The 18,751-nt window shown below is 33.8% G+C and overlaps 1 protein-coding gene across 3 annotated transcripts in view; it reads right to left on the bottom strand.

The window, feature by feature from the left end:
• The window catches only part of LOC111059468 (brain tumor protein), a 123,167-nt gene that overhangs the window by 5,386 nt on the left and 99,030 nt on the right, over positions 1 to 18,751 (bottom strand). Inside the window, exon 1 of one of the 3 annotated variants that reach the window (XM_039439273.1) lies at positions 10,507 to 10,555. The exons of 1 other annotated variant lie outside the window; for it this stretch is intronic. The gene's annotated coding sequence lies outside the window, so the exon portion shown is untranslated. Of the gene's footprint in view, positions 1 to 1,990; positions 2,014 to 10,506; positions 10,556 to 18,751 lie in introns of those variants that run through there. One more of the 3 variants, XM_022347129.2, reaches the window with a different exon arrangement.

Here is an 18,751-nt window from a genome sequence, read left to right as displayed (position 1 = left end):
TTCATGGAAGCTAAAGGGAACAATAAAAGTAGAAGTAATCAAACCCATGAAAGCTGAAGTGAATAAGGAACATCAGTAGTAACCACTACTTTTCAATTAATCCAGATCAAGAAGAAATAATAAATTATTGTTCATAGATACTCTCAATGTCAAATAATTCAATTTTGGTGTCGATTCATTCCCTATTCAATTCAATTTCCTATGGGAGCCTAAAGCGCTCCTATGTGAGGATGAACTAACTGAACAATGATCAAGTACTCAAATTAGTAACAACGGATAAGATGCTGAGACTCTGCTTATGATGCTGATAACCTGCTGAGACTAGTGTAAATGATTCAAGTACGGAAGTGGGAGAGAGAGAGTGTGAGAGAGATAGAGAAACAGATTGATAGAAGGCACGTATGAGGTATGTTGAGTTAGATAGTTATATAGTTGAGTTAGTTAGTGCAGTGTGAAGGGGAGGAATGTAGAAGTCATAGAAAGAAGAGAAAGAAATAAGATATTAGGATTCTCACCATCCTTTTCCAAGTCCTCTAATTACCTTTCATCATTATTCAACCCCCTACTACAAACAAAACTTACTTTGTTTCTTTTTCCGAGCACTGTCACAACCGTTGCACTCCCCACAACAAACAATTACCTAAATGACCTCCGGAAGAGAGAGATGGGGATGCACAGAGCATGTGACTGCCAAAACTGATACAAAAGGAAGTTTTATGACCCAAAAAAGGGTCTTGTCACGCACTATGGAGACAATATTCCCTCCACAGTCACATGTGTGAATCCTTTGTTACGTGGGGGTTTTGGGTTTGGAAACTGTACTTTCTACCTAGAACCACAGAAAATTTACAGCTCTATGTTGAGGCTAGAGTTGGCAATATATTTGATTTATGAACCCCAATGATAAATCAAAGAGATATCTCATAGAATCTGAAACAGCTTGAGCATTGTGGAAGCACTGACTTTGAAACCATCTTGAATAAAGGGATTCTCATTAAAGCACCACTTCATCTTATCAGTAACTCAAGACCACAAAATAAAATATCACAACAATTCACTATCACATGGTCTTAATAGTATATTAATTAAAACGCTTCTGCAATATATAGTGAGGTCCACGTTATAATGGCAGTGTTTGATTAGTGTTTGATTGCTATCCTTGTCTATCATTCACAAAGCGGATAGCGCTATATCTTTCTCACTTTGCTCTGTTGCCAGATCGTCTTTCAACAATGTAGAATTAATAATTAACTCACAATTTATTTATATTTTTTACAAAGAAGCACTGATTGGGAGAGAAAAACTAAGGATACTCCTTGTACTATTTCTCACCCAAATTTAGATAACAATTTTAAAACTCCAAAATAGGGTTATGATTTCACTTTACTAAAATTTAGTCCATTTTCACTCAAAAACTACAAAAACTAAGATTTTTAAATTTTGACGGTTGAAAACAGAATAAAAAACAAAAATATCACACTCAAATCACCATTGTACCTAATTGGGAAATTTTTGAGTAATTTCACAAAATTTAGAGCCAGAACAGTTTTACAGTTCAAACTAACCAAATATTTCATCTTAATTATGTAAATTCATTATGAAATTATTGAAAAATATAATTTATTTCTTAATAAAATATAATGCATTATTTTAAACGAGAATGAACCGTTAATATTACATCAATAAACCTGCATCAGCTATCGTCTATAGAAGGCATTGACAAGACAGAGGATCGGCAACATTTTTCTCCTATCTTTCTCCACTGCCATTATAACATGGACCTCACTATAGTTATGAAATTAGTTTTAATGAATCTAGTGAATATGGGAATAGAAAAGCTGAATAAGGAGATGGAATAAAATTGAAAGTGGAACAGCATTGTGAAATTTTTAGTTAGAAGATTACTACTGTTTATGAAAAGAACAAATAGGATTATCAGAATATGAATATAAGTATATTATTAAGTAGTATATTATTAGCAAATACTTACAAGAGACGGAGTAAACATGGTAAATGAAACATGCTTTCATGCTACTGACAATGAATGAAGAGAGACAAGAAAGGAAAGAGAAGAAAAAAGCGTAAGTTTGTTGAGTCAATTATTGAATGACTTGGAAAATTATTTTTTAAAAATTGGTAAACAATTATATCGATTACGAGTTATCGAACTCTTAACGCTATTTTAATATTGATGAATAGTTAAATAATTATAAATCAAATTATTGAATGACTTTAAAAATCATTCATAAAATTGGTAAACAATTTGGTATATGGATTACAAATTATCGAGTTCTTAACCATGTTACAGTACTTCATTAATTACTGCATTTTCAAAATCGTTCTCGTTCCATAAGACAATAATCAGTCATAACATTTTTGCCATATCAATTTCAAAAATACAGAATAGTAAATGAATAAAAATAGATAAGTAAAAAATTAAAAAAAAAACAAGGTGTCTTCAAGTCTTTCTTATAATTACCAATCATCAAATTTTTGTCAAACCAATTTCGAAAATTCAGAGTATTAGACAAACAAAAACAGAGAAGTACGAGATTCGAAAAAAACCACGAGATTCACAAGTGCGATAAAACCATGAGCCCCAGACATCCAGGTTGAGTCCTCCTGCTTCAAGAGGGTTGTAGGGGAAGACCGGGGGGTGGGGAGGGGTCAGACTGGTAGGGGGTATGGGGGGACCCCTCGGTAACCATGGCAACCAGACAACCCCGGGCTATGCCAGCCGTGTCCCCTGGGGGCTTCAGACTAGAGAGACAGAATGGAGGTGGTGTTACAAGTCCGATTCACTTCAAACTGTCAGCATTAAATAGTTATTTGTGCAACTAGTGCGCAAAGTGACAGTTTGCTGCACCGAAAGAAACGTTTACGCCCGAGCCGTAGGCGAGGGCGGAATGGTTTGTTGAGTGCAGCAGAGGAACTTTGCGCACGTATTTCACATTAAGTTTTTCCTACAGTTACCATTGAATATGAAAAGTGGGTAATTATGGGTAAAATTGCCTGAAATGCATCAAATGTTTTTCTGTGTAATTTTATTATTGATAAAAACCTTAATCCTAAAATCCTAAAGTCCTCGTTGTCCTTGGTTATAATATATAATGAATAATAATTAGCGCGTTGTGCTTGGTTGCACCTCTGCTCACTATAGCAGCCACAGCAGTCACTGCTAGTAATATAATATTTCCAGGATTGAAGTAGCAGTGCCCAATCAATTTTTCCGCGATAAATGCATTTAAATCTTCAACTTGGTGCCAACCTAACAAAGTCAACTCAACTTAATGCCAATCTGACAAAATTATTAATTTAGTTGCCAGTTAACAACTGTTTCGAAGAGGTACTCTATCTAGATTATAGTTCTATAGTAACATATGATATGGAAATTTCAATTATAATATTAAGAGATTGGGAGAAGAAGAATATAGATGCTAAAAGACGAACTTTAAACCCTTAAAAACAACCCTTAGATTTAAAATATTGCCAAAAGATTTCTTAGTGCGCCTCTAAAGGGTCAACTGAACATACCTACCAAATTTGAACGTTTTTGGTCCGGTAGATTTTTAGTTATGCGAGTGAGTGAGTGAGTGAGTGAGTGAGTGAGTGAGTGAGTGAGTGAGTGAGTCAGTCAGTGAGTGAGTGCCATTTCGCATTTATATATATAGATAACATTATGTAGGATATGAGAGTGTAGCGATGGTCATTCTATTTTGAAGTGTGATGTTATCATCATATGAAAGTAATCATGAATGTGATTAATTAAAAAAGCAACATCGTTAATTAAATAAATAAACAAGTTAGTTTTTACGGAAAAAGCCATGGCTTACTCTATCTATGCTGTGGAAAAGCTCAATATTATTATTTGATTAATAGATTAAGAAAATATAAAATGTAAATGTGTGAAATGAATAAAAGTAATTGATTTATAACAGGATATTGATTTATAGAATAATATCTCACAATTATCAACACATTTCAAATAATATAAAAATATTGCCATTTATAGGCAGGACCCTAACCTCCCTAACCTTTCTATTTACCTTTCAAACCTACTTGAACAGAACTTTTCAGATAATGTTCATACACTAGACAAATTGAAGGCACTCACATACTGACGTCTGTCTGTAGTTGATGTAGAATAAATATGCTGCTATATAAATACTTCAAACTGTTCCTACCAAGTACATTGGTTCCTACCAGTTGAACCATTCCCCACTTATAACATAAGGTCCTACAACTAGAGAAGCACGTCATAGCCACCCACTAACCTTACGTCATAATTACGACGTATTTTATTCTGTATATCATAATTATCATGTAAACATCATAATTATGACGTGACAATATTGGGGGTGTCTGTGCCGTATTTATACTAACTGTGGGGTCTAATGTTATGAAACCCTAATAACATCAGGGCCCTGATAACATCGTACTACCATAACAAAAATAATAGAATAAGGTAAAACCGCAGTTATGATGGAAGAAGTAATGAGCCTCAGAAATGTGACGTCTTCTGACGTTGCGGAATATCTCTATTACGCAAATTAAATTAATATAAATATGGAATCAACATGACTTTATAGGATGTTAAGCTGATGTTCAGCTGTAGAGGGTAGCGATAACAATTATTTTATTTTTTATTATTTTACAAAGTCGACTTTCTAGAAGTATTTCAAGCGTAGGTGATGATGATGGGATGAATGATAATACAATGAAGGTAGAGCTATGAATGAATAAAATTAATAGGTTGTGCTATCCACTTGAATTGATTTAAGTCCACTTTTCAGTCCAGAAATAAATAAACTGGAAATTTTGAATTTTATTTGATTAAAATAAACAAATATTAAATTTTAATAGAATGATTACATTCAATAAACTCTCAGAACTTGAAAATATTGAGTTATAAAGAAAAATTTTGAACCAGAAATAAAACACAAACAGAAACAATAATCAGACATTTTGAGGTTGAGTGGTAGAGAGGACTTAAAAGTCCTAACTCCGCCTAATAAAGAATTTTTTCATTTCATTTCATTTCACACAGGCAAGATAGGATAGCCACGCGTTGAAGCTTCAATCTGTCATTCCACCGTTTTCAATATTAAAAGTTCAGTAGTTGTGAATCTGGAACGCGAGAGGTAGGAAAACACTGCTCGTCGCCGCAACATCACCCACAAACCCGCAACCAATATAGTATAGGTACTTGGTCAACAACTAAACCTCGTTTCTGAAATCCACCGATAGTCTCTTGTACAATACAAACGAAACTAATGACACTCAACTCAACAAGATTGAACTCCTCATTTGATTGGCTTCCACACAACGACCTCAGCTTTCAAAATGAAACTATTCTCGATGACTAACAAGAAAAGCAATCTAGTGAACAAGTAATTTGAAATCAGGAACAAACATCACAGTAACAACAAACCAAACCTGCAGAGCAAATGAATGAAACAACGGAGATTCTATTAGAAACACACAGAGTGCAAAAAAGAGATTCATTTACAATTGTTAGGATTGGTTGAAAGGGTATCGTCAGTGTTAATGCTGACTGTTCAAATGGGTTTCAATGCTGACTATTTAAAGTGAATCTGACTGGAAGCAGTAGTAATAGAACTAAATCTTTGATGGAATTTTAAATCGTTCAATTTACTGATGATTCAGCAGCATCGCAGTCAGTGGTGCTGGGATAGAGCACGGTTTTAATAACAGAACACCACCGTGGGTTTAATTAGAGCAGCTCTTCGTATTGCCAGTATTTCCGTTCCATATTTTTCCACCTAGTTGTTCCATTTTCAACCCTCTAAAAATAATAATTATTGCCACACTTGCTTCTCGGTTCCTATATTGCAGCTATTGCATACATAAAGTTAAAGGGCACACACATGATAATCATTACACAGTTTTTTGGAGATATCTGGTCCATGAAATGTAATTCACTTTGGGATGGAAAAGGCATTTTTTTCAATAGGTCTGGTTGAAAGATACAAATATTTTAGCCACACTTGCTTTCCGTTTCCTGTATTGCAGCTATTGCATACATAAAATTGAAGACCACACATGATAATTATAAGCAAATTTTAATTTATCAGATATATTTATTTGGGCTCTGAAATGTGATCCCCTTTGGAAATTCTAAGTCATATTCTGACTAAAATTCTAAGACTATTCTGACTCATATTTTAGTCTAGTTGAAACATACAAATGCGAAAGTAAAAAACTTCATTAACTGTAGCTTTTATATTCCTATGATACTTGTTAGAAAAGAAACCACTTGTTACAGTATTGTCATAACCACTATTTTATTTAAAAAAATTAAGATACTAGTTAAAACTTACAAAAATGTGAATGTCTCGAATTCAGAACCTTAATAAACTGTAGCATTAATATTTCAGGGATATTTGCTTGAATAAAAACGACTAGATATTCTCAAAACCAATTGAACCAATTTAAGATACTATAGGTTCGATAGATAAAGATTGGTTGGATAGATATTAGGCTGCTACACAATTATCAATCTCTAGTAAACTGGAAGCTCAAAATTGAGGAGCAGAATGTATACTGAGAGTGAAGCCCTACGATTAGCCGTTAGCTGTTGACCAATGAAGGTAAAGCTCTGTCATTAGCCAAGACTAGACAGTAAGTTAGTAACCAAGACTTTAGTAAGTTTGATAAGAAGCTGAGAACAAGCTAGAAGATCTAGTAACCCAAACCAAATTATTTGTTACAACTCACATCAATCCCAAAATTGAATTTGAACAATATTATATGGCACAGCAATATTCCCCACCTGTTATCCAGATTTTAATATTTCTAGATAGCAAGTAAAAATCTGAAAACGAAACCAAATTTCTAACAAAACAACCCTTATTTTTAAAATTTCCGCGGAGTACTCCCTAAAACAATTCCACTGCACCGCAAAAATATCCATTTCAAGCCCACCTGACTGCAAACCATACACAATTGAAGGTAAAGAATTGCTAGCGAAATCCAAGCAATTGTTAGCAAATCACAAGAGACTCTCAGCCCGCATCTGACTGGAAGATTTCGGTTCTTTGGGCTGCGATATGCAGTATATGAATACATACCGATATATGATACAATATATATATATATACGTACACGGTAGGGAAATGGCGTATAGGCCAACTTTTTGCACAATTCCACAGGGAGCTTTTTCAGTCCTTCCTGCTTATATTTCATGGTTGTGAACTCGGTTTTTTATTCGTCAAGAGCACAATTCTCTCTCTCAATTCTGCATTGCTCTTTCCTCCCTTCACTCACTCCCTCTCTCTCTCTTCAATCCACAGCAGGCTAACAGGCATTCGGCGAAATGTCACAAATTCAGGGAAGCAGAGGGTTTTTCTTTTTCGTCAATACTACGTTCGAATTCTGGCAGTATATTTCTACCAAGCATCAACTTCAAAATATATATGTGTTTGTTTTTCATTTCTAATAGGGAAGATTGGAATAAGTATTGATCGATTTGATACGGTAGATTTAATAGAGATGATACAGTTTATTCTCAAGTTTTAATATGGGAGATTGAAATCATATTTGAACTGAAGATTGGAAACACGAGTTGTTTTGAGAAAGAAACTGAGTTTGTTAACAACTTCTCTTCTTCAACTTCTAAAGGTGCATACAGATACCCGCACCGCGAACATGAGCAGTTCACTTTTAATCAGCTGATTATATCTGTATTTTTATAGAAACGGTAAGATACTGATATAAAAGGCTTGGCATCAGCTGATTAAAAGTGAATTGCTCGTGTTCGCGGCGCGTAAATCTGTACGCACCTTAATATAAGGAATTAAAATAAAGATTATTATTTGAACTCAAGACCAAGAAATCGAGTTCATACGGTGTTGCAAAGAGAAATAAAAATGAGTTTGTCCAATATCACTGAATAAAGTTTGTAAATAGTAATTATTGTAACACGCAACAAGCAACTAATAACTTATACCCCAACACTGAACACATATCATTTATAGTGAGGTGTTTATTTATTCATTAAATTAACTATGCCTATCAAGAAATTATTCAATGCTTAAAACTTGTTTAATAAAACTGTTTTATTTGTATTTAATGTTATAGTATTCACATTTGTATTGTAATTGTTTTTGATGGTTTGATAGTTCTCTAGTTGTAGTATGATAAATTGAAAAAAAAAATGATTATTTGAACTCAAGATTAACAGATAGAGATAGATAGATAGATAGATATTTTGATAGAGGCATGAGGAATACGGGATTATTATGATCCTGAATATATAGCTGGATAAATATACTGTAACTGAAAACTTTCATTCCTTAGTAGCAGTGATGATTATCTTGCGATAGATATTCTTATTGAATAATATAAAAAACAAATCAGAAACACAATGAAGGCATGGAAAAAGTTGAAAAATCCAAGAGGAAGTTTTATACCAACTATTTTATGCATAATTTTGACTGTACCACATCAACTCCCGACAAAAAAGTTAGAATATCCGAGAGGAAGTTTTTCACCAACTATTTTATGCATAATTTTGACTGTACCACATTCAATTCCCGACTAAAAATTTGGAGTATCCGAGAGGAAGTTCTTTACCAATAATTTTATGCATAATTTTGACTGTACCACATTCAAATCCAGAAAAAAGTTGGAGTATCAGAGAGGAAGTTCATCACCAACTATTTTATGCATCATTTCAACTGCACCCCTTAATTCCAGATAGAGACTAAAAATGAGGACTATAATCAACCAAAAATAATGAACAGGTACAGTAGGATTTACTTTAGACTGTGAGCATTTGTTACAGGTAACACCTACGCTTCCCAGATTTAAACATTGAAGTGTGAAGATAATATAGGAGGTATGCCTCAGAGACAGGGACGCCCCAATCATACACCCACCCACACAAACAGAATGTTTCAAGCTTGAACCAGATAAAACTTCTCTACGAAGATTGTTTTATTCTTTTATTAAGATTGTTCTACTCTATGCTTGAACGCAGCCTTGGATTCAAATCATATATCATTGGGCATTCTACCACATATGGCGAGAAAAAGAGCATTTTCGTTAGACGGAATTGAGTCGACCTCTGCCTCACTAATCCCACCCGTTCCTCCTCACAGCTCTCTCACTAACTCACACACGCACTATTTCATTCACACACTCACAAGTTTGAGGGCGTTGCTAGGATACGTAGTCATCGTTTTCCTTGGGAAATAGGCGATCTAGGTTGTCAAGATACCTTACACACCAAGTGTATGTGAAGATCAATGTTTTTATGAGAGGGTGCGTTTCAAAACTCAATAATAAGTAAAAAGATGAATAAATAGTCAGTAGAATAAATGCAAGATGAATGGATAAATAGATGAATAAACTCAATAAATTAACTAAATAAACTTAAAAAACTTATAAATAACTTAATAAACTCAATAATAAGTGAAAAGATGAATAAATAGTCAGTAGAATAAATGCAAGATGAATGGATAAATAGATGAATTAATAAATAGATGAATGAATGTTAAGGGCATGTTTCTGAGTATGGACAAATATATAGGTGAATCAAGTTGGAAATCATATAAATTCGAGTTTACGAGTTTGTGTTTCTTGAATAGTTCCAAATTTTCTTAAATAACTCAATACTATTCGTTAAAAGTGGTAATTGAATGGAATATTTCTAATTATTCATCAATTGAAGCCATCTAAATTCAAAATTTATAGTTCTAATGTTTATTTTGGACCAAAATTTTATAAAAATTGTACACGTGAAACTCTAACCTTATCTTGGACTTTGTCACCTATAAATTTGGAAGAAAAATAGCAAAAGGACTACCTTATTATTTTATCTTTCAATGTTATTACATTAGTGTCATTTGCATTGTAAATAAATAAATCTCATAGAATCAATCCTGTATTTAATGAACACAAATAGATGGATTTCAATCGGAAAATGGATGAATGCCTGGATATTATAATCACAGATATGGGGAGAGTACTAGAGAAGAGGAATATAATATTTATTTTGTCTCTGATATAATGTAGGATAGATAAGATGGAATAAATGATGTTATCATCAATTAATAATATAGGATAACTAAGATAGTAAGATAAATCTGTTGAACTTGCTAATTCACTAATTTATTGTATTGTAGCTTTCAATGTAATACAGTACTGATATTCTATTTGTCAAATTGAATAAAATTGTAGACTTGCTAATTCACTTATTGTACTGTAATACTGTTATAAAACCGAAGCTTTTAATGTAATAAATTACTTAATTCTATTTGTAAAATTGAATATAAAGGTAGACTAACAGAACTATCTATCATTATTGTACCAATAGTAGACTATCATTACTTCTAGAAGCTGATACTACTATACATTATTATACTACTATATCTATCAAGGTTCGAAAATGGAAAGATTCAATGCAAAACTTACTGAAAGCTTCAATTACCATAAAAACTTTACTTTTACCTGAATTACACCTTGAAAAGTTAAAGAACTCACCATAAATGGGACAGATTTTTGTAGTCATAATATTTGATTGGCTTTCAGTTCCCATTACGTACCTGCAAACAAAGAAAACATACTATTAGTTGAATATAAAATCAAATCTCGAAAAACACATGAATAATAAAATCCTTAATAATAATAGAATAATAAGGTCTTGAAATAAAGATGAAGAATATTATGGAGTTATTATGAGACGAGAAGCGAGAAAGAGGAACTGAGAGAAAGGGAGAGAGAGAGAGAGAGAGAAATTCTCATCTTCAAGGGTACCGTTTCTCTCACCGTCCTTTATATATTGCTTTACCTATGCTCTAGGATTAATTTGAATCTGCCCCAAAATATTTTGATAGGTAGGTGGAAATATAAAATCAATTTTGCTAAATTGGAATTTGAAAATTGAATCATTCCATTCAAGAACTCTTTTTCATTGACTACTCGAATCAGATTTGAGAGAACTGAATTATTCCTGTCACAAGTACAGAGAAAGTTTTGAAATGAAAGAATATTCTGGAGTTATTTTGAGGCGAGAAACGAGGAAGAGAAAAAAGAGAAAGAGAGAGACAGAACAGAGAGTAAATTACTGAATGAAATCCAGTTCAGCGCCACTTGAATTACGTTTTTCCAATAACCTTTAAAAAGGCAATAATTCTTCCAACAGAGAGACCCACGTGATTCTATCACCATTCTTCACCTACAACACCAGACGGTTCACATTCCATTAATGCTGCCAGTTTTAAGTGAATCTCACCACATCTCATTGCCACTTTGTCTAGAGTCTCAGTGAATCTGAGAGACTTTCAAGCCCTAGGCGACCAGTCTCATCTCGAAAAGAACTTAGTCATCAAAAATAATAATCCACTCCGTTTAAAAAATCTTGCAAACCAAATTCGAGACCATCTCCCTTCGCTCTGCAAATAGAATTTACTCTGAAATGTCATTTCTGGTTTTTCTTGCAACGATGAATCTCGGATTAGCAAAGTCAAGTTCCTTCGAATTTGAGTCGACTTGTGGAGTAGGAAAATCTGCAGTCACTTAAATTTGTCTTTTTTATAGTTGGATCTTAATAGATTTGGAGTTTACCATTGGATTAGTAAAATATTAGTCTGTAGGTTTATTCAAAGTACATTATCATTTTAATAAAAACTTGTAGTACCATTTTATTAAAAACTTTAAAATATTTTAACGACTAGTTTCGATCATAGGTCATTTTCAAGTTGAAATATTTATTTCTGAAAATGACCTATTGTCGAAACTAGTCGTTGGAATATTTCAAAGTTTTTAATAATAAAGGGTACTACAAGTTTTTATATTGTTTTTATTAATTTGTACAAAAGTAACTCATATAAATAAAGTGATTTTAATATCATTTTTTTATTCTGATATTGACGTACTCAAAATTGAGTTTTGACAAAGTTTATTGTTTGATGACAGTCTTTATTTTTTGCTGTCTTCGATCATTGCGATACATTAAAAAAATTGGTTTATCCTGCTTCACCTAATTACAAATAAAGGCCAGAAATCTCTTGAAAAAACAATTGCAATAATTCATCTTAAAATGATGATGATATGAATAAATAAATTAATGATGATGATAATATTGATGTAGATGATTATGATAATGATTTAGTTAGTAAGGTAAAAATAAGGCTAGGCGCACACCAGCTAGTCAAGGCAAGACAAGACATGATCAGACACGTTTAGTCACAATACTTCACATAGTTGCTTATGAAGACATGCCTAATTGCAATGACTAATCAGTGAGAGTTGCGTCATAAGCAACAATGTGAAGTATTGTGACTGAACGTGTCTGATCATGTCTTGTCTTGTCTTGACTAACTGGTGTGTGCCTAGCCTTAGACTTCAACAATATTCTAATCAGGTAAGTTTTCAAAAATTACTCTCTGTAGTCAGTCAATTGAATCACAAGTTGAAATCAGTCTTAAATAAGCCTACTCTACTACCCAACTCAATGTTCATTAGTAGAGGATCTAACAAAGGTTGGAGTCATATTGACTAACAGGGAGTGGTTTACATAGACTTTTATCAAGTTACAAGGGTTCAATCATGGAAGAGCCGAGGATGTATTTGGAGAATCAAGGCTGTAGCTGTAGCCAAAGATGGTAACAGAAGAATGGAGAATGTTCAAAGGATAATGGAATTAAGAAGAGAGATTGGAAGGAGAATGAGAAGATGAAGAAGAGAAGGAAAATAACAGTTAGCAGAAGAAGATAATGAAAATATACTACTGAGTAGAGAAAAAAAAGGGTGGATGAAAAAGAAGAAGTAGAAGGAGGATGATGAGAAATAGGAGAAGGAGAAGGAGAAGGAGGTGAAGGAGGAGGTGGAGAAGAAGAAGGTGGGGGAGGACTAGGAGTAGGATGAGGATGAGAAGGAGAAGAAGTATGAGTAGAGATAGATAAAAGACAAGAGAAGAAATAAATACAAAAAGGACAAGACAAAGAATTAGGCTAAGTTTATGACGATTAAAGAGGACTTAGGAACGATAAAATGAAGAGTGAGAGGAGAAGAAGAAGAAGAAGAAGAAAAAAAAAGAAGAAGTAGTAGTAGTAGTAGTAGAAGAAGAAGAAGAAGAAGAAGAAGAAGAAGAAGAGAAGAAGAAGAAGAAGAAGAAGAAGAAGAAGAAGAAGGAGATAGGAGCGAAGAAATTTGTGGATTCCGTATTTTACTCACAAACGACCAGCACAATATACCTACAAGTTGGGTGAAGTATTCTGGTATCCTTTCCTAACTCCCTACCCCAACCACCCAAGAAAGCACACCCTTGAAACATGCTTGGCCATGTTCCAGAAAAAAAAACCAGCAGTCCGCATTGGAACTTTCTCTTCCCCCTCCCCCTTATCGCCATATTTTTCTTCTTCTACTTCCTCCTCCTCTTCACCATACTTTTCTTCTTCTACTTCCCCCTCTCTTCCTCTCACATTTCTCCCTCTACTTTTCTCGAGCACTCCCTTCTCTGAATCTACAACTTTTGCACACTGTTTAAAAGGACAAATTGTCTACAATACCCTGGGGTACCACTGGCATAGGAGAAAGCAGAGGAGAAACAGGGACAGAGAGAGAGAGGATGCAGGAGAAGAGGGTGGATTACAATAGGGCCTCAGAGAGTAAATTAAGAAGAAAAAAGAGTAACAGTGAGAAAGTTTTAACAACACTGAAGCAAAACCCCTAGGTTGAAATCTCACAAAATCAAGGAAAAGAGAGAATATCAACCAAAGGCGTGGCAATGAAAATAGTATCTTACGTCACATGGACGGGAAGGGGCCTTTTGCAGGCGAGTATGATGCTTCTAGTCGAGGCGTTAGCCAAAACTAGAATTTCATTCGAACAATGCAAAAGACATTCACGTCCAAGTAATATACACTATTTTTTGTCGTAATAATCTAAAGAAGAATAATTGAGAAATAGAAAACATTACCTGCTTGTGCTGAAGCTACTGCATGCATTCTATAAACATAACCTAGTTTACAAATTCCGAATCAGGAATTTTGTGGAAGTTGACAAAACTTCCACCTAGAGCGCTGAAGGAGGTTTTTTTAGTAGCAGTTTTGCTGTTCCTATTTCGGAACTAGGAAACATACTCGACTGTAAAGAAAACATATGGTTTCATTACAGTAGAGTTTATTTGTTCTGCAAACAGCTGTTTACCGGCTTGATTTCATGCAGGGAAAACAACTGAGATTGTATGACTATGACAAAAAGTATTTGAAGAGGTCTTCTACTATATGTTTTCTTAGAGAGGTTTACTGAGGATATAAGTGTGATAATTTATCGACAGAAAAATTACAAATTTGCTTAAAGTTATCTCTTGTAAAACGATCTCAACGAATAAGTACCCAGTTCAGATAAATTTTTGTATGGCTGCTTCTGGTGGTACTCAATATTTTTCCCAGTGAAACAACTAGTACTACCAAAGAGAAACGATAGCATAAGTAGATATCCCATGGTATAGGGCGTTTATGTTGCTAGTTTTACTGTTATCCCAAGCCGATAGTTCACGTAGTTCTTTCCTATGCAGCTGTGTGACGCTGGTAGTCTCTCAAATTGTGCCGTTCATACACTATCACCCCAACAAAACAGTAAAAATTGACAATAATCGACAGTAATCGGCTTGAGGTAACAGTAAAAGTTCTGACATGAACTCCCTATACCATGGGATATCTACTTACTCTATTGTTTCTCTATGGTACTACTTATATTCAAGCAGAGAAAAATTCTATAATTAGATTGTTTATTCCGTGATTCAAGGTTTAGGCTATAATGCCTGTTCCAGCTCGTACTAGTTCTAGAAGAATTAAAAAATTGAAAATAGAGGAAGCTGACTAATATTAAAATAATTATTAATCACGAAAAAGAGACCAAACTTCCAAGAGACTTTACTAAATTATAAATTACCCTTTAAATTGTAAAGGGTTAACATAAATTTTGGGTTCACCCACCACTTGGCTTCAGTCTTCTTTCAAATTTCCTCCCCAAAGGAACGCGGAACGTTGACCTGTGGATGAAGGTTCCCAACTTTAACTTCACCGTAAACAAAGCTTTTAACGAAAGTTTCTCAGCGATCAAGATGACGATGATAATAATCGTGAAAGGGAAAACCACTATGAAGAATAAAGAAGAAGGTGAAGATAAAAGAAGAAAGAAGAATTAAGGACTTGACGATGAAGAGAGATAGTTGAATGAAAGATAAATTAATTAAAGATAAAGGGAGAGAGAAGATACACTTCAATCGAGAGGACTCCCCAAGTTTTGCAGCGCGGTAAAAGAAGTTCAAATTGGAGGAGTTGCAAGATCTAAAGATCCAACAGCATAAAAAAAGTTGGACGCTCAATATCTTAAGCAGATTATGGCGAAAGTCGTCTTTCTTTGTGAGCAATTTCCAGCATCTATTGGCGCTTCTCGAATACTCATAAAAGGATACCAAACTTCGCCAAAAAGTTTCGACAAGTCGGTGATTTTGTCAAGAAAATATAACGTCAGCATTGTAGGGTTTGAGATGGATTCTGGAATCCATCTTCCAACTTCCAGGCCAAAGAATAACAGTTGGTAAGAAAATAAACCTGTACAACGTACATAGTCAGCAGAGCAAATAAATAAAATTAAGAGATGAATGGAAAAGACGCAGTTTCAACAGCTTTAAAAAGAGAATACTTTAAAAGATTAATTTAGATTCATACTTTGAATATAATTTACTAATCATTTAATTATTAATTAGGGATTAAGTACTTTGTAATCAAGTATTTTGATAGGGCCTAATGAATGTTTACGGGAAGGAAACTTGTTAATGCATGCCATTATAGCTAAAACTAGTCGCGCTGTATATGAAATATGATAGAAAGAGCTCTTGTGATTTTCTATAATTAATTAATATGTATTTCAAGTTCAGTGTATTACAGTAGATAAGAATATTATTATGTAGTTGTAATGCTGACTATGGGTCTCATGACCCATACCTGTCATGAGAACAAACATATTAAATTGAAACTCCTTAAGTCAAAACCACAAATTTATTAAACCAATTTGAGATACTACTTTGTCCAAAATATGGACTTTATTTATGTATTCGTGTTTTATCCATTAATAAAAAATTACTTATTATTATTAAAATTATAGAAGAGCAGAAGTTGAGTCTGGAAGAGCCCTAGTTGGAAGAACCCTAGAAGAAGAACCCTAGTCTAGAAGAACCCTAGAACCCTGGAATTGGCCATTAGTTGTTGAACAATGAAAGTTGAGATCTACTGCCATTGGTCGAGACAAGACACTCCCAAGTATTCCAAATATGGTCATGTCGTCTCGGCCAATGGCAGCATAGATCGACCTTCATTGATTGGTCAACAGCAAGTGGCCAATCGAAGGGCTTCACGTTTCACCCATACTATATAATATTCTGCTGCACAATTTTCAAGCTTTCAGTTTTTGTGATATCCCTACAGATGTGGTTACCTGGCAACATAATAATTGATGTTGATTCAATATACAAATTGAGTAATTCTTATCTACCATTCACAGTGTGAACATTAAAATAGCTATTTCTATTCAAACATGGCTTATTCAATTTTCATATTATGTTCAATTACAATAGTTTGCGATGAAATGCCAACAGTTACAATAGTTTTCTAGAGATTGATAATCAAGAACCAAGTAAAACTAGTATACCACATTGTTTTAATAAATATTAGTGATTTTTAGAATATCGAAGTAGTTTTCATTAATACGGATATAGTATTACGGATAGTGATAAAGATACGGTTTCATTACGGACCACCACAATACCACCTTCACAACACAGGAGTTGTTTAAAATATTATGAAATTTTCTTTTTTACTTCTCAATTTATTTTTTTTCTTCCTCTGTCTCTTCTTCATTTTCCTCATGTTCTTCTTCTGCCTCTTCTTAATTTTCTTCTTCTTCTTCTTCTTGTCCACTTGTTAATCGTCATGAACTTCATTCTTTGTCTTGTCCTTTTTCATATTTTTTCTTCTTCTCTTGTCTTCTATGTATCTCTTCTCATAATCCTCCTCCTCCTCGTCCTTCTCATCCTACTCCTAGTCCTCCCACTCCCCTCCTAGCGACCCCCTCCCCCTCCTTCTTGTCCTTCTCATCATTCTCCTCCTCTTCCTTCTTCTCCTCTTTCACATTCTTTTTATTTCAACCTTCTCCTTTTTTCTTTTCGATAGTATACTCTCACCATCTCCTTCTGCTAATTGTTATTTTCCTTTTCTTCTCCATCTTGTCATTCTCCCCCCAAATCATCATCCTTCTTCCAGAGCAAATAAATAAAATTAAGAGATGAATGGAAAAGACGCAGTTTCAACAGCTTTAAAAAGAGAATACTTTAAAAGATTAATTTAGATTCATACTTTGAATATAATTTACTAATCATTTAATTATTAATTAGGGATTAAGTACTTTGTAATCAAGTATTTTGATAGGGCCTAATGAATGTTTACGGGAAGGAAACTTGTTAATGCATGCCATTATAGCTAAAACTAGTCGCGCTGTATATGAAATATGATAGAAAGAGCTCTTGTGATTTTCTATAATTAATTATTATGTATTTCAAGTTCAGTGTATTACAGTAGATAAGAATATTATTATGTAGTTGTAATGCTGACTATGGGTCTCATGACCCATACCTGTCATGAGAACAAACATATTAAATTGAAACTCCTTAAGTCAAAACCACAAATTTATTAAACCAATTTGAGATACTACTTTGTCCAAAATATGGACTTTATTTATGTATTCGTGTTTTATCCATTAATAAAAAATTACTTATTATTATTAAAATTATAGAAGAGCAGAAGTTGAGTCTGGAAGAGCCCTAGTTGGAAGAACCCTAGAAGAAGAACCCTAGTCTAGAAGAACCCTAGAACCCTGGAATTGGCCATTAGTTGTTGAACAATGAAAGTTGAGATCTACTGCCATTGGTCGAGACAAGACACTCCCAAGTATTCCAAATATGGTCATGTCGTCTCGGCCAATGGCAGCATAGATCGACCTTCATTGATTGGTCAACAGCAAGTGGCCAATCGAAGGGCTTCACGTTTCACCCATACTATATAATATTCTGCTGCACAATTTTCAAGCTTTCAGTTTTTGTGATATCCCTACAGATGTGGTTACCTGGCAACATAATAATTGATGTTGATTCAATATACAAATTGAGTAATTCTTATCTACCATTCACAGTGTGAACATTAAAATAGCTATTTCTATTCAAACATGGCTTATTCAATTTTCATATTATGTTCAATTACAATAGTTTGCGATGAAATGCCAACAGTTACAATAGTTTTCTAGAGATTGATAATCAAGAACCAAGTAAAACTAGTATACCACATTGTTTTAATAAATATTAGTGATTTTTAGAATATCGAAGTAGTTTTCATTAATACGGATATAGTATTACGGATAGTGATAAAGATACGGTTTCATTACGGACCACCACAATACCACCTTCACAACACAGGAGTTGTTTAAAATATTATGAAATTTTCTTTTTTTACTTCTCAATTTATTTTTTTTTCTTCCTCTGTCTCTTCTTCATTTTCCTCATGTTCTTCTTCTGCCTCTTCTTAATTTTCTTCTTCTTCTTCTTCTTGTCCACTTGTTAATCGTCATGAACTTCATTCTTTGTCTTGTCCTTTTTCATATTTTTTCTTCTTCTCTTGTCTTCTATGTATCTCTTCTCATAATCCTCCTCCTCCTCGTCCTTCTCATC

Source organism: Nilaparvata lugens, chromosome 12 (assembly GCF_014356525.2).
Source record: "Nilaparvata lugens isolate BPH chromosome 12, ASM1435652v1, whole genome shotgun sequence".
In the NCBI taxonomy this organism is placed as follows: domain Eukaryota; kingdom Metazoa; phylum Arthropoda; class Insecta; order Hemiptera; family Delphacidae; genus Nilaparvata; species Nilaparvata lugens.
The sequence above is the reverse complement of the archived record's forward strand: the minus strand, read 5'-3'. Positions and strand labels throughout refer to the sequence as shown.